We start from the raw sequence: 16,110 nt of genomic DNA, 5'->3' as shown, positions 1-16,110 counted from the left end.
TTTCTTTCATTTGTCAACTTTAAATATCTGAAAGTGGACTTTGAATTTTTTTTCCAAGTATGAACATTGGTAAAATAAATTACGGTGCACTTATAAGATAAATTACAAAATTATAAGCATGATATTCATTAGGATACAGTTTTATTGTACTCTCTAGAATACTGTAGGAAGTGACATAGAGCATCAGAAAACATTAGTTAAAACAAGTAGAAAAGTATGTATGTTAGGCCTAGCTTGTCCAATTTTTATAAAATAAAACTATACGTATGTCTGGTATACATATGTGTGTATGTGTATATATATATAAATATATATATATATATATATATATATATATATATATATATATATATATCTCATATACAAAATATTCTGAAGTAAGTTATAACAGACTATTTTAAAATGTGGCTTTCTCTTGGAGGAAATGAAAATATAGTACATCTTCATTGTTTTGTTTTATACCATTTTTAATATTTGAAAGTTTATTGAACTTTCAAAGTTTATTGAACCCGAACTCTACCCGAACTCTTTAGAGTTCGTTTTTTATTTCTCTACTAATGGATGGCCATCTTTCACATGTTTATTTATAGACTTTTCTTCTTTTGTGAATTATCTGTTCAAATTTCCCATTTTAAAAATATTCAGTTGCTTATTTTTTATTTCTCAGCTATTGGAGCTCTTATTTTTTTTCAGCTGTGTATGTATTGCAAACATTTTCTCCTTGCATTTGGATTGCTTTTTATTTTGTTAGCAAGAACTGAAATTGTTGAACATTGTATTTTATTATTTATTTTTGAGAAGGAGTCTCCATGCATTGTCCAGATTTGAACTCCTGGGCAAGTGATCTTCCTTCCTCAGCTTCCAGAGTAGCTGGAACTACAGAAGTGCCTCGCTGTGCCTGCTTGCACATTTTATTTTTGACGAGCTCCACTTTTTCATTTTCTTTTAGGGATAGTGCTAAGTTGCGTTTTAAAGTTGAGTTCTAGGAAGTCTTTGCCTACCCAAAGGTTGTAAAGATTATCTTTTATGTTTTCTCCCAGAAGTTTTATCTTTTAAATTTTTATGTGTAGGTCTTTTTTAGTTTTATAATAAAAAATGCATTATAGTATTTTTAGTGAAAATATGGTACTTTTAACATAAAAAAGTAGAATTTTACAATCTGCTTCCAAACTCATCTCCCAATAGTATTTGCAAAATTCTGATTTATAAGATTGGATCGATTTCTGGGTCTAAAGAAGAAAGCTTTACTTAATGTTTTGTCCTCAGCTTGCCTGTGGAGGAGGAAGTGTTTTATTATTATTATTACTTTTTTGGCTTGGTTTTGTTTGGCCTCATCATTCATTCATTTAAAAACATGCTTTGAATAACAAGTTTTGTTTGGCAAGTAGTGCTTATATAGTGACTTAATTAGTGTTAGGTAGAAACATCTTCTGAATTGTTATAACTTGCTAGTTGCTTGAAATAATCTATCCTGTAGGATTTAATCTATGCTATGAAAAAGTGAAGGTATATATGAGATGGTTATAGTATACCACACAAAGGGAGGACCAGGAGAAATTATTGGTAGTCATAATAAGGACCAAGGAAAGGCACCTCCTGGGATGGGCTTTAGCATCCAAGTAGTGATTGATTTCATATTCTTGTGAAGATCATGCTATTTTGAAAAAGTGGGGTTGAAGGAAAAGGGATTTTTACTTACCATGTTCTCAGTTTGTTTTTCTTCTCTATCTTAAGCTGATAGAAAGGTCTTTATAGATAATAAATCAATCTCCCTGTAACCCAGTGTTTCTGATCCTTTTTATGTTTCTGAGTCTCACAGGACAAATGGATCCATTATAGGCTATCTCCCATCAAGAGAGTCCTGTGAGTGAACACATAGCTTCTGCTTCAGTCCCACTTCCCCCTTGGAGTGCATTTGCTCTTCTTCTTTTCACTTTAGCTGAAGTCTTGGACTCAAGCTAAAAAATACTGTTCATCTCCATTTTTTTTAATGTGGCTGGTTTTAACAGGGTCAGGATGTGGTTGGAAATTGTGCTTTCTTCAGTATATTGTCTCTAGAATTAAATTGGATGAATACACGAATAAAGTCTTTGGAAGTCTTCTATTATTTTGTAAATGTAATCTTTTTAATTCACTTAAAGCTTATTTATCTAGCACTTACATTGTGCCAAGAACTATACTCAGTGCTGGGAATTATACTGTGAATAATAATAAAAAAATAGCTGCTAACCATACTAAACTGACAGTGAAGTGGAAATGTATGGAGTTGACCATTTAATTAGAGGTACAATGAGTAGAGGAAAGGGGGAATGGCCAATGAGTGGGTTGCTCGAAGTATTTATGTCAATGATTTCATACTTTATGAAAAAAGAAGTTGGAAAGCAACTTAAAGGTTTTAAGATGGAGATAGTGTAATAGTATAATTATATATAATATATAATGTATTTAATTACTTCTGCAATATGCAAAACAAATGAGAAATAATATTCTTTCTCCAACTTAAAAAAAAGGGAGCAACAGATAACAGAAGAAAGACACTTATGAGGTTTCGGTTGTAATGTATATGAGATGGACCCACTGGGGTAGAAAAATGTGGTTATGTTATACGTATACTTAGTAACTAATGTTATTAAGAAATGGTGATAACAGTTGTCAGATGAAGGAGAGGGGACATAAAGGTTGATGCTGAGGATTCTAGATTGGACAACTGGCTATGCAAAGGAATAGTTCATTAAGATGGATCCATAGAAGATCCAAGATGGCAGGCCAGAGAGAGGCAACATTCTGTGTCACTCTGTGGCCTGGGATTCAAGTAGTGACAATACTGTTTCTCTGTGTGCAGGGCCCCATGCCTCAGCATCAAAATAGGTCTCCCAACTACTCTCCCAAGCAGGACTACCAGGTGCCCAGGGAGACCATAGGCATCAATACCGGTGCAGAACTTTCGGCCATCCACCTGAACAGAAATCCCACTCCCACGCAGGACACCCAGCAGCCACTCATGTGCAGTAACTCCAGATGCTGCTCCCATGTGGACCCCCATTTACCAACTTGGGACTCCCCTGATCACCTCCATCTTGGGATTCTGCAGCAACAGAGATAATCCCCTATGCGCAATAGTGTCCTGGGAACTTTACACAGGCTCTGAAGATAGCTGAAACCACACAATGCATGCCACAGAACTCTCTCTGAACACGTCATCCACATCCAACACCCTGGCTCCCCCCACCAGATCTGACACCATTGCTGGAAGCAGCCGACTCCATCTTGGGTCACCTTCATCACCATTTTTAGTGGGGACAACTCCCAGTTTGGAATGCTACCTGGCTAGGTACACAGTTTCTAACTCCCCTTTCTCCCTAATAGCTGCTAACCCTGCACTATGACACCCTGGTTACTTCACCATCCTGAGGGTGGAGATACCAGTTAACAACAGATGACTCAATCTATTGAATGAGAGGGGAAGCAGGAAAGATACTGATCTCCAACCAAATCAATCCTTGTGTCTTCCTTCGAGATTTTTTTTTCTTCTGCACCCCTATTCTCCTGCCCTCACATCCCCCACAAATGTGAAACCAAGTACTTTGCATGAATTAGGATTTTGGGGACTGGGATGTCTGAATAGTATATTACAGTTGTGTTGTATATTCTTTATTTTCCTCCAAATTTTACTATTTTAACATATTTTATTTTTCTTAATATACATGAGTGTTTGTTTTATGTACTCTACTGTCTTCCCACTTACTATTTACCCAAAATGACTTCCTCTCTATTCTCCTGCTACTAACCTTCTTCTTTGGATTTCTTTTCCACACTTCCTAAGATATAATAACGCTATAATCTCACTTTGTAGCTTCTTGGCATATCATCCTACATCTCACCACTGGTTCTTCATCGACCACCAGAAACTGTAAACCTTTTACAAACCTACTGAGTATATTGTAGATAATAATTGAATTCACCATTACTGTACCTTGTGACCAAACTATATATGTCTTAATAGCAGCTAATTGTTTTTAAGTCTGTATATATTTTATATTGGGACCTATTTACATTGTTCTTCACCTCAAGGGAGAGGTATTGGAACTTTACAGAGACAATATATATAGGGTAAAAATGGTAATGCCTAGAATCCACAGTGCTAAAAGGGAAGACACACAAGCAACATGAAAAGATAAGGGAAGACAGTGCCCCAAATATATCAAGATACCACATGGCCAGCACAGCAGAAGAAATGACAGAGAAGTAGTTCAGGATGTACATAATTAAAATGTTCTGTGAATTAATGGATTATATAAGAAAGCAAATACAAACAGCAAAAGATCATTTTGACAAAGAGATACATAAACAAATACAGGAAGTAAAAGATTACATCAATAGAGAAATAGAGGTTCTAAAAACAAACAAATAAACAAACAAACAGAAATCCTTGAAATGAAAGGAACAATAAACCAAATTAAAACCAAGAGATTAGACTACTTGGAAGACAGGACCTCAGACAATGAAGACAAAATATATAATTTTGAAAAGAATGTAGACCACACAGTGAAAATGGTAAGAAACTATGGGCAGAATATTCAAGAAATATGGGATAGCATAAAATTTAAGAGTTATTGGGATAGAGGAAGGCATAGAGTTCCAAACCAAAGTAATTAACAGTATATTCAATGAAATAATATCAGAAAATTTTCCAAACATGAAGAAAGAAATGGAAAACCAAATTCAAGAGGCTTACAGGATGCCAAATGTACAAAATCACAACAGATCCACACCAAGGCACATTCTAATGAAAATGCCTAACATATAGAATAAGGAGAGAATATTAAAAGCCACTAGAGAAAGGAACTAGATTATATATAGAGGAAAACCAATTAGATCATGTGCTGATTTTTCAAACCAGAACCTAAAAGCTAGAAAATCCTGGAACAACATATATCAAGCCCTGAAAGAAAATGGATACCAACCAAGAATCTTGTATCCAGCAAAATTAAGTTTTAGATTTGATGATGAAATAAAAACCTTCCATGATAAACAAGTTAAAAGAATTTATAGCTAGAAACCTGTGCTACAGAACATCCTTGGCAAAATATTCCATGAAGAGGAAATTCCATAATGAAAATCAACAGAGGGAGGTAGTACCCTAAAGGAAAAACTAATAAAAGGAAAAACCAAATCAAGTTAAATAACAAAAATAAACAAATATGACTAGGAATACAAATCATGTCTCAATAATAACCCTGAATGTTAATGGCCTAAACTCACCAATCAAAAGACATAGGCTAGCAGACTGAATTAAAAAAAAAAAAGATCCAACATTATTCTGCCTCCAGTAGACTCATATGAAAAGACATGACAGACTGAGGGTGAAAGGTTGGGAAAAATCATACCACTCACATGGGCTGCATAAACAAGCAGGGGTTTCCATCCTCATAAAAAATAAAGTAGACTTCAAGCTAAAGTTAATCAAAAGGGGTAAAGAAGGACATTACATACCGCTCAAGGAAAGCATACACCAACAAGACATACAATTATAAACATATATGCCCCAAACAATGGAGCATCTATGTTCATCAAACAAATCCTTCTTAAGTTCAAGAGTCAAATTGACCATAACACAGTGATTTGGGGTGACTTTAACACACCACTTTCACCACTGGACAGATCTTCCAAACAAAATCTGAACAAAGAAACTATAGAACTCAATAATACAATCAATAACTTAGACTTAACTGATATATATATAGAATATTTCTTTCTTCAACAAGTGAATATACTTTCCTCTCAGAAGAATGTGGATCCCCCTCTAAAATAGACCATATAATATGCCATAAAGCAATTCTTAACAAATACAGAAAAGTAGAGATACTACTCTGCATTTTATCAGATCATAATGGAATGAAATTAGAAATCAATGACAAAATAAAAAAATAAAAATTACTTCAACACCTGGAGACTAAATAATATGCTACTGAATGAACAATGGATTGCAAAAGACATCAAGAAGGAGATTAAAAAATTCTTAGAGGTAATTGAGAACACTGCTACAACATATAGAAATCTCTGGGACACTATGAAGGCAATACTAAGAGGAAAGTTCATTGCATGGAGTTCATTCTTTAAAAGAAGAAAAAGTCAAGAAATAAATGACCTAACTTTACATCACAAAGCCCTAGGAAAAGAAGAACAAATCGATACCAAAATCAGTAGAAGATAGGAAATAATTAAAATCAGAGCTGAAATTAATGAAATCAAAACAAAAGAAAAAATTGAGAAAACAAAAAATTGATTCTTTGAAAAACAATAAAATTGACAAACCCTTAGCCATTCTAATAAAGAGAAGGAGAGAGAAGACTCAAATTACTAACATATGTGATAAAACAGGAAATAACATGACAGACACTATAGAAATACAGAAGATAATTAGAAATTATTTTGAAAACTTATACTCCAATAAAATAGAAAATATTGAAGGCATCGACAACTTTCTAGAATCTTATGATTTGCTTCAATTGAATCAGGATGATATATACAATTTAAACAGATCAATTTCAAGCGATAAAATAGAAGATGCCATCAGAAGCCTACAAACCAAGAAAAGCCCAGGACTTGATGCATACATGGCTGAATTCTACCAGACCTTTAACAAAGAACTAATACCAATACTCTTGAAATTATTTCATGAAATAGAAAAATATGGAGCACTTCCAAACTTACTCTGTGAGTCCAGGACACAGAAGAAAACTTCAGATCAATATCTTTAATAAACATAGATGCAAAAATGCTCAATAAAATTCTGGCAAATCGAATTAAAAAATATCATAAAGGTAGTGCACCACAGTTAAGTGGAGATTATATGAGGGATGCAAGGTTGGTTCAACATATGGAAATCAATAAATGCAATACATCACATCAATAGGCTTAAAGATAAGAACCATATGATCATCTCAATAGATATAGAAAATGCATTCCACAAAATACACCACCACTTCATGTTCAAAAAACTAGAAAAACTAGGGATAACAGGAGCATATCTAAACATTGCAAAGTCTATTTATGTTAAGACCCAGGACAACATCATTCTAAATGGAGAAAAGTTGAAAGCATTCCCTCTAAAAACAGAGGAACAAGAAGGGATGTCCTCTTATACCACTTCTATTTAACATAGTTCTTGAAACACTGGCTAGAGCAATTAGACAGATGAAAGAAATTAAAGGGATACAGATAGGAAAAGAAGAACTCAAATCAGCACTATCTGCTGACAATATGATTCTATACCTAGAAGACCCAAAAAATCCCACCAGAAAACTATTAAAACTAGTAAATTAATATAGCAAAGTCGCAGGATATAAAATCCACACCCATAAATCAAAGGCATTTCTGTATACCAGTGACAAATCCTCTGAAATAGGAATGAGGAAAACTACCCCATTTACAATAGCCTCAAAACAACATCAACAACAACAACAACAAAAAAAAAACCTTGGGAATCAACCTAATGAAAGAGATAAAAAACCAAAGACCTCTACAACGAAAACTATACAATGCTAAAGAAAGAAATCAAAGAAGACCTTAGAAGATGGAAAGATCTATCTTGTTCTTGGATAGGCAGAATTAATATTGTCAAAATGACCATACTCTCAAAAGCATTATACAGATTTAATGCAATTTCAATCAAAATCTCAATGGCATTCCTCATAGAAATAGAAAAACCAGTCATGAAATTCCTCTGAAAAAATAAGAGACCCAGAATAACTAAAGCAATCCTCAGCAAGAAGAGTGAAGCAGGTGGCATCACTATACCGGACCTTAAAATATACTACAGAGCAATAGTTATAAAAACATCATGGTATTGGGGCACCAAAATAGACTGGGAGACCAATGGTACAGAATAGAGGACACTGAGACTAACCCACAAAACTACAATAATCTTATATTAGACAAAGGTGCCAAAAACATACATTGGAGAAAAGATAGCCTCTTCAACAAATGGTGCTGGGAAAACTGGAAATCCATATGCTCCAAAATGAAGTTAAACCCCTATATCTCATCATGCACAAAACTCAACTCAAAGTGAATTAAGGATCTAGGAATTAAACCAGAGACCCTATATCTAATAGAAGAAAAAGTAGGCCCAAATCTCCATCATTTTGGATTATGCTCCAACATCCTTAACAAGACTCCTATAGCACAAGAGTTAAAATCAAGAATCAACAAATGGGATGGATTCAAACTAAAAAGCTTCTTTTCAGCAAAAGAAACAATCAGTGAGGTGAATAGAAAGCCTACATGTTGGAAGCAAATTTTTACCCCTTGCACATCAGATAGAGAACTAATCACTAGGGTATATAAAGAACTCAAAAATCTAAACACCAAAAAAATAAGTAATCCAACCAATAAATGGATCAAGAAACTGAACAGACACTTCTCAGAAGATGATATACAATCCATCAACAACTATATGAAAAAATGTTCATCATCTCTGCCAATTAGAGAAATGCAAACCAAAACTATTTCATCTCACTCCAGTCAGAATAACAGCTATTATGAAAACAAACAACAATAAGTGTTGGCAAGGATGTGGGGGAAAAGGCACACTCATGCATTGCTGGTGGGACTGCAAATTGGTGCAGCCAATATGGAAAGCAGTATGGAGATTTCTTGAAAACTGGGAATTGAACCACCATTTGACCTAGCTATCCCACTCCTCAGTCTATACCCAAAGGACTTAAAAACAGCATACTACAGGGACACAGCCACATCAATGTTCATAGCAGTACAATTCACAACAGCTAAACTGTGGAAGCAAACTAGATGCCCTTCAGTAGATGAATGCATAGAGAAAATGTGAGATATATATATATATATATATATATATATATACACACACACACACACACACACACACATACACACACAATGGAATATTAATCAGCAATTAAAGAGAATAAAATCATGGCATTTTCAGGTAAATGAATGGAGTTGAAGAATATAATGCTAAGTGAAGTTAGCCAGTCTCAGAAAACCAAATCCTGAATATGTTATCTGATATAAGGAGGCTGATTCATAGTGGGGTTGGGAGGGGGTGCATGGGAGAATTAAAGGAACTCTATATAGAGCAAAGGGGTGGGAGGGGAAGGGAGGGGGCATAGGGGTAGAAAAGATGGTAGAATGAGATGAACATCATTACACTAAGTACATGTATGAAGACACGAATGGTATGAATATATTTTATATACAACCAGAGATATTAAAAATTGGGCTCTATATGTGTTCTGTGAATTATAATGCATTCTGCTTTCATATATAACAAATTAGAATTTAAAAATTAAAAAAAAAATAACAACAAAAAGATGGAACCATAGTGGAGTTAGTTAGCAAGGTGGTGAATCTGGGATATACTGAGTTTGAGATGTCTCTAAAGTATTCAGGTGGAGGTATCTGTTAGTAGAAATAAGGAATTCAGGAGAGAAGCAGAATGAGAGATAGAACATTAATTATATTCAGCATAAAATTGGTATCAAATGCACAGGGTTGGATGAGATGGTCTAGGAGGGTAGAGAAGTAGAAGAGTGTGCTTAAGGACGTCAAGCTTCAGGATTTGGGGTAGGAGGAGTTTTTAACTGAGGTGATAAGAGAATGGTCTGAGAAAAATTGAAAAAAAAATGTAGTGGAATATTGTGCAGGGAAAGCAAGAAAAGTTTTCCAAGGAGAGGACACAGACACCTGTATCAAATCCTTCTGATAATTCTACCATACCCTGGGAAGAAAAGTGATCATTGGATTTAGTGATATAAAATGGTGCTTTTGTAGATGTAAATGGTTTTGGTGGAATAGTGTCACAATCCAGGCTGGAGTACTCAGTGGACTGTAGGGAAAAGAATTCCCAGAAGGGGAAAGTATTAGATTTGGCTATATGTAGTAGCTTTGTTCATATTTTTTTTTTTTTTGCTAAAGAAAAGGTTTCTTTGTTTTTAAATGTTCATGGTTGTTTCAGTACATATTTTATACTATGGAAAATACTTCTTTGTTCTTAAATTTCATACTTGAAATGGAAATGGTAAGGTATTATTAATCAATCACTAAAAGTGTAGGACATGAAAAAATAAAATAAAAATGCTGTGTCTACTTTGGATCTACATGAAACATGTTAAACACCTAACTTTCTTCCATTAATTATTTTTTAGGCCATTAAGTCATAATATAGACATTGTTTGATAACATGTAACCATAAGAATACTAACCTGACACGTAATTTGGGAAAATAATATCACATCAAAAATAAAACCAGCACACTTTACTAGGAAAGTGCTTCCTTAGAACTTTTAGCCTTTTCAGACTCCTAAATTGATATTCTAACAGAAGATGATTAAGGAGATTCCTTCATCCATTAGAAAGTACATCTGATAGTGCCACACAAAAGACTCTGGCATTGGACTAGATTGCTGAGGTGTGGATTATGAATGGAAGAGAACGAAGGTGAAAGCATCATCATTAATCAAGGTGCTTTGTAAGATGACTGGTCATTGGACTTACCATTCATATGCCCCTTCATTTAGTTTCCTAGGAGAAAAGTATCAGTTAGGGAGGGTGAATTAGCATACTAGAAATAAGATAAATTGTACCCTCCATTTAGAACCGATTCAAATATAACTCCTTGTAAATTTATGGATGATGGAAAATTTGATTAGAAAAATAATGTATGTTGAGTAGGAAAGTATTATTATGTTTTCCTATTTTTTATTAAATCAAAGTCATTTTACTAAATAAGAAAACATGTTGAGTATTATTTTTAATGGAATATAATGATATATTTGGGCGAAATTGACTTTGATTTTGGAATTGACGAGTCAATTATAAATGTTCAATAATTTCAACTGAATAATAGCCCATAACTTATTTACCTTTGTTCTCTATTAATCCACTGATGTGCCAGACTGATGAACGGTTTACATGAATGGTACCCTGCAGCATACAAAATAGCTGAAAGAGCCTATAAAAATTAATCTTATGATTTATCACATTTTAAAATATCATTTGGAAGGATTATTAAAATGGTTTATCTAGGGTCAATTCCATCCTTGTTCTTTCTTTGACAGTGCTAATTGTATTTAAAATTTCCTTTTCTATTTTCTGTGGTAATATTTATGCTTTGAATATTGTCATTGTATCCAGGAAAGAATCCTATGTTGCCCATCAAATAAAGACACAAGTGAACTTACAAGAGAATGTGATATTATTTTCCCCAAAATTATGTGTCAGGTTATTATGTGTCAGGAAGTACTCCATCTGAATCTATCCCAACACTAAATGAAAGATCAAGTCAGAGTTCCATCTTAGATAGATTGTGTTCTCAGAACTTCCAATGAATTGGCAATTTCTACTTTTATGTTGTTTGTAGGGAAGGTAAAATTATGAATAACATGTTAAATAAGTAAGTATCTTATCATATATCTTGTTTTTAATGTGGTATGATTAATTATCAAGAAGTCATAGAATTTAAAGTGCAGGTCTCAGGTTGATAATTGAAAAACCATCATTGATGTGATTTGCATATTTATATTCATAATTTGACACAGAATTGTCTTAAGTGGTTCTAAAAAGAGATAGCAGTGATCCTCAAGCTTTCTTTAAGAAATACAGGAGACCTTGTTTTGTGGTTATTTATTCAGCAAGTCTGTCATTAAACATTCATTGAGGGGTTGTTTTGTGCTAGTTATTGTAATTCTTTTTGCTTTTAAAATATAGGCTTTATTGGTTTTTTACCTACTTCTTTGCTATATCTTCTTTGCTTTGCTTTTCAGGCATTCCTGTAACCCAGTTCCTTATGATTTTCTCTGGGAGTCTCTATTGGACCCTCACTTTTTCTCATTCAATGTCACAGGTGACTGTTTCTATTCTCATCTTTTTTGGGGACAGAGAAGAAAGAGCATGATAAGTGAGTCTCAAGGTTTGGAGTCCTGAAGTGTTTGAGATTGAGGATATGTCCATCATTAGCTGAGCAATATATGGGAAGTTAACGGGAATATCTTAGCTTCCCTGTTTCTTCCTCTGTATAATGTGGAACTAACTTACCTTATAGTATGATTGTGAGGATTAAAAGTGCTTCCATGCTAGCCTGCATTTTTCTGCAATTGCGTAGCACAGAGTGTCAGTGCTTCATTGTCTGTGTCTCCCTCAACACCTTGTGCTCTAGGTGTTATGGCGACAAGAGCCATTTATATTTCTCACCATTTAATTCCTGGCACTTTGCTCAATTCCTCAGCATAGTAGGTGCTCCATAAGTGTTTATTGAATTAATGCTGATAGATGATTACAAAAGGTGCTGCCTCTAAAGAGTTCACAATACAAAAGAAGAAATGGGTAAATAGATAACTATAATTCTGGGAAGATATTTTAATATAAATAGGAGCAACGTCTGCCATCTGGGGAAGAGTCCTGGGCATGCCTGGCTCTGGTGGCTGCTGGATATGATTCGGTTTGAGGTTCTTCAGCAGCCGGTTTCATTGTATAAGCACCTATTAGAATCCCAGAGACGTGTTTAGCTCTTTCTAAGTTGATATTTGAGCTGATTTAGAACAAAAACGTGGCAGTTTATGAGATGGGGATATTAGGGATGAAGAGCACAGCACATATAGGGACACTCGGAACATTACACACTTGAAGGCTCATAGTTAATTTTTTGCTGTGGCTAGATTATATATGTCTGAAGCAGTGGAATCACATATAGCTAGAAAACTAGGCTATGACTAGAAATTTGAACTTGATCTCATGAGCAGCCTAAGGCTCTTGGCATGCAAATGAAATAAAGACTGGTAAACATAGGAGTGACATTGTGAGGGACTGACTGCTGAGGCCTCACCACACAGATGCCTATCTTAGTCCACTTGGAAGGCACAATCCAGCCTTTAGAAGGGAAGCTGTCAAGGGAAGACAGACGAGTCCTCTCCAATTTTAACTTAACTAGGTGAGCAAAGAGCTATTCCTGGCTACATGGTAAATCAATTTCAATGATAGAAGCTTGGGAGTTAATCAGCTTTACCCCTAATTACCTAGGAAAGGACAGATTTTGTTCTGAAAGCATAATGTAATATGTGGAGAAGGTAGATTTCAGGGGAGGATGAACAAGCTTACTGATGCATAGTGATTGTCCTTGTAGCTGTCTTGTGCATGAATTACAATCTATGCCCTCCCATCTTCCTCTTCAAGGGTCTTTTTTTAAAAAAAAAAAACAAAAAAAACCGGAATGATTGTATTTTATTTAGCTTTAAAATATTTTTCTTAATTAACACATAATTGTTTTTGACCAACAGGCAGACATTTTATAAGGCTTTTCAAAACTAGTGCATTTCTTCATTTCAATATCAGTAGGACTTTATTGCCCAGCTGTTGTTATTGCTTGATTTCCTCCTTCTTTTATATATTTCTTTGCACAAATATTTCCCCTCATTTTAAGTAACTATGGGAGAATTAATTATCAAGTGCCTGGTTTCTCCTGGCCAGCAGGTGGGACCTGAAGCTCAATGGATCACAGTCTTCCTGATATCTGGATATTTAGTGAAGTGAAACAAGGGGAGGGAACATTGAATATGATTAATTTCAACCGTGGAGACCTGAAAAGACTCCATTGTTCCTGCTTCTTAAATTCCCAGGTCTATTTGATCCCTCTGTTTCCCTAATATTTTTTTTTCATCTTTTCTTTCAAGGCTGTGAGCTATTTCATCCAAATATTTTCATAAAATTATCTAGGCTATACATTATCAAGAATTGTTTCTGCCTCTCTTTCCCTCTCCTGTTAATGGCAGACAGTGGCTGCTGAGTGGAACAAGAATATCTCCCCTGCCTCTTATCTTCTCGACTCCATTTCCAGAGCTCTCCAGCGTGTCTGTGATTCCACCTAATCATACACAGATAGGGTGGAGGTAGGGTCACCCAGTTTGGCTACAAAGTACATCCAGCAGACCAAGCCCCTCACCCTGGAGCACACCATCAACCTGTACCCTCTCAGCAATTATACTTTTGATACGAATGCCCCTCTATGAGAAGGAAAGCTCTGTTGCAGCCAGATTTCAGCCCATGAGAGAGGAATTTGATAAAATTGCAATGAGAAGAACTGTAGGATGAATTCTGAGTCTACATGAGCACTGGCTACCCCATGTGTTACTGCTACAGCTGGGAACAACTTTCTTCAAATTACCTGGTAGTGAACTTCAAGTAGGAGAAGATAAAGTTGAAGGACTGAATGCTTAATGACATCAAGATGGAGTCCTGTAAGACTGGGTCACTGATGACTTCATTGGTAACTGGTGGAGACCAAATTTTGAACCTTTTCTGTATCCCTATATTTCTGAACACATTACAAAGCCTAAGGAACATAAGAAGTTGTTTCTGGTTCAACTTTAAGAGAAAGCAATGTTTGCAGTTATTACGGTTTGGATGTGAGGTGTCCCCCAAATGCTCACGTGAGAGACAATGCAAGAAAGTTCAGAGGAGAAATGATTGGGTTGTAAGAGTCTTAACCCAATCAGTGGCTTAATCCCCTGATAGGGATTAACTGCATGGTAACTGAAATGGTAGGGTGTGGCTGGAGGAGGTAGGAATTGGGGTGTGGCTTTTGGCGTATATTCTATCTAGGCAATGGAGTTTGTCTCTACTTCCTGATCATGACAGGAGCCATTTCCCTCCTCCACTTCCCTCCCAGAATGTTCTGCCTCACCTTGAGCATGGAGGAATGAAGTCTGCTGTCTATGCCTTGAGACCTCTGAAACCATGAATCGTAAAATCAGCCTTTCCTTTTCTACAGTTGTTCGAGTTGGAGTTTTTAGTGACAGCAGTGAAAAAAAGCTGATTGAAACAGCAGTCCCTAAAAATTACAAGTTGGTAGCTGCACCACTGTTCTAATTGTATGACAGTGCACCAGGATATGGGCCCATCATTTCTAGTCTCCCTCAGCTGTTGAGCAGGTTCAATTTTATATACAACTGAATACCTGTGGCAGCAGAGAAGGAAAAGAAGCCATCTCTGTGAGTATAAAGTTGTTTTGTATTTTTGCTTTATCCCTTTCCCAACCCCTAAAGTGTTCTGTTGTTTGAATGGTAAAGTTAATATGAGGAACTGGAGAGTAGTGTTAACAAATGTGACAAGGTTTGTTTACTTTTGGTTCTACTCATACTTTTTTTGCACAACATTGAAGAAGGCAAACTTCAAAAAAAGGAATTGTTTTTCATTATTGAAAATAAAAAAATCACTATTTGTTAAGGATTATTCAAAACTTAAAAAACCCCCAAAATCTCCAATTTTGCTTTTAATGAAGCATGGGACAATTTCTGTTTTCAAAGGAACAGTTCTTTTTTTTAATAAACATATGGATTTTCAGAAAGTTGTTGACTGAGTGACAAAGTCTCAGAGTGATTTTGAGCTTAAAAAGTAGTGTGATTTAGGAGTTGCAAATGCCAGCTCTCTGGTTCTCATGTTAGGATAATATCTTGGCTCCACCATCAGCAGCAATACAACCTTGGATACTTAGCATCTAAATTCCTCCATTTCTTCATCTACTGTTTTGGTTTGGATATGAAGTGCCCCCCCCCCCCCCACAAAGGTCCTGGATTAATGTAGGAACGTTCAGAGGTGAAATTATTAGATTAGAACTAATCTAATAACTGATCTAATAACTAATCTATCCACTGATTAGAACTGACTCTAATCAGTGGATTAATCCATTGATGGGATAATAATTTGAATGGACTAACTGGGTGGTAACTATATGCAGGTGGGATATGGCTGAGGAAATAGGTCACTGGGGGTATGACTTTAGGGTTTATATTTTGTCCTTTGCACCTCTCTCTGCTTCTCAGCTGATATGAATTGAGCAGCTTTCCTCTGCTACACCCTTCCACCACAATGTCCTTCCTCACCTCAAGCTCAGAACAATGGAGGTGCAAACTAAATTTTTCTTTCTCTAGTTGTACCTTTCAGGTATTTTGGTCACAACAACAATAAGCTAACAACACACCTATAAAAAAGGCATAGGAGAATTCATGTGATGTGTTCAAAGTAGTGCTTAGCTCACAGCAAGAACTCAACAAGTGAATGTTAACTGTATACTTTAGCTGT

General features: G+C 35.4%; 1 pseudogene; it reads left to right on the top strand.

The window, feature by feature from the left end:
- The first annotated feature begins 2,848 nt into the window (after nt 1–2,848).
- LOC124104564 (cleavage and polyadenylation specificity factor subunit 5-like) lies at nt 2,849–14,982 on the top strand (annotated as a pseudogene).
- Nucleotides 14,983–16,110: the final 1,128 nt, after the last annotated feature.

This window comes from Marmota monax, unplaced genomic scaffold, assembly GCF_021218885.2.
Source record: "Marmota monax isolate L192 unplaced genomic scaffold, Marmota_monax_Labrador192_F-V1.1 WCK01_AAM20220418_F8-fsc00001, whole genome shotgun sequence".
In the NCBI taxonomy this organism is placed as follows: domain Eukaryota; kingdom Metazoa; phylum Chordata; class Mammalia; order Rodentia; family Sciuridae; genus Marmota; species Marmota monax.
This window is presented reverse-complemented; position numbering and strand designations above follow the sequence as displayed.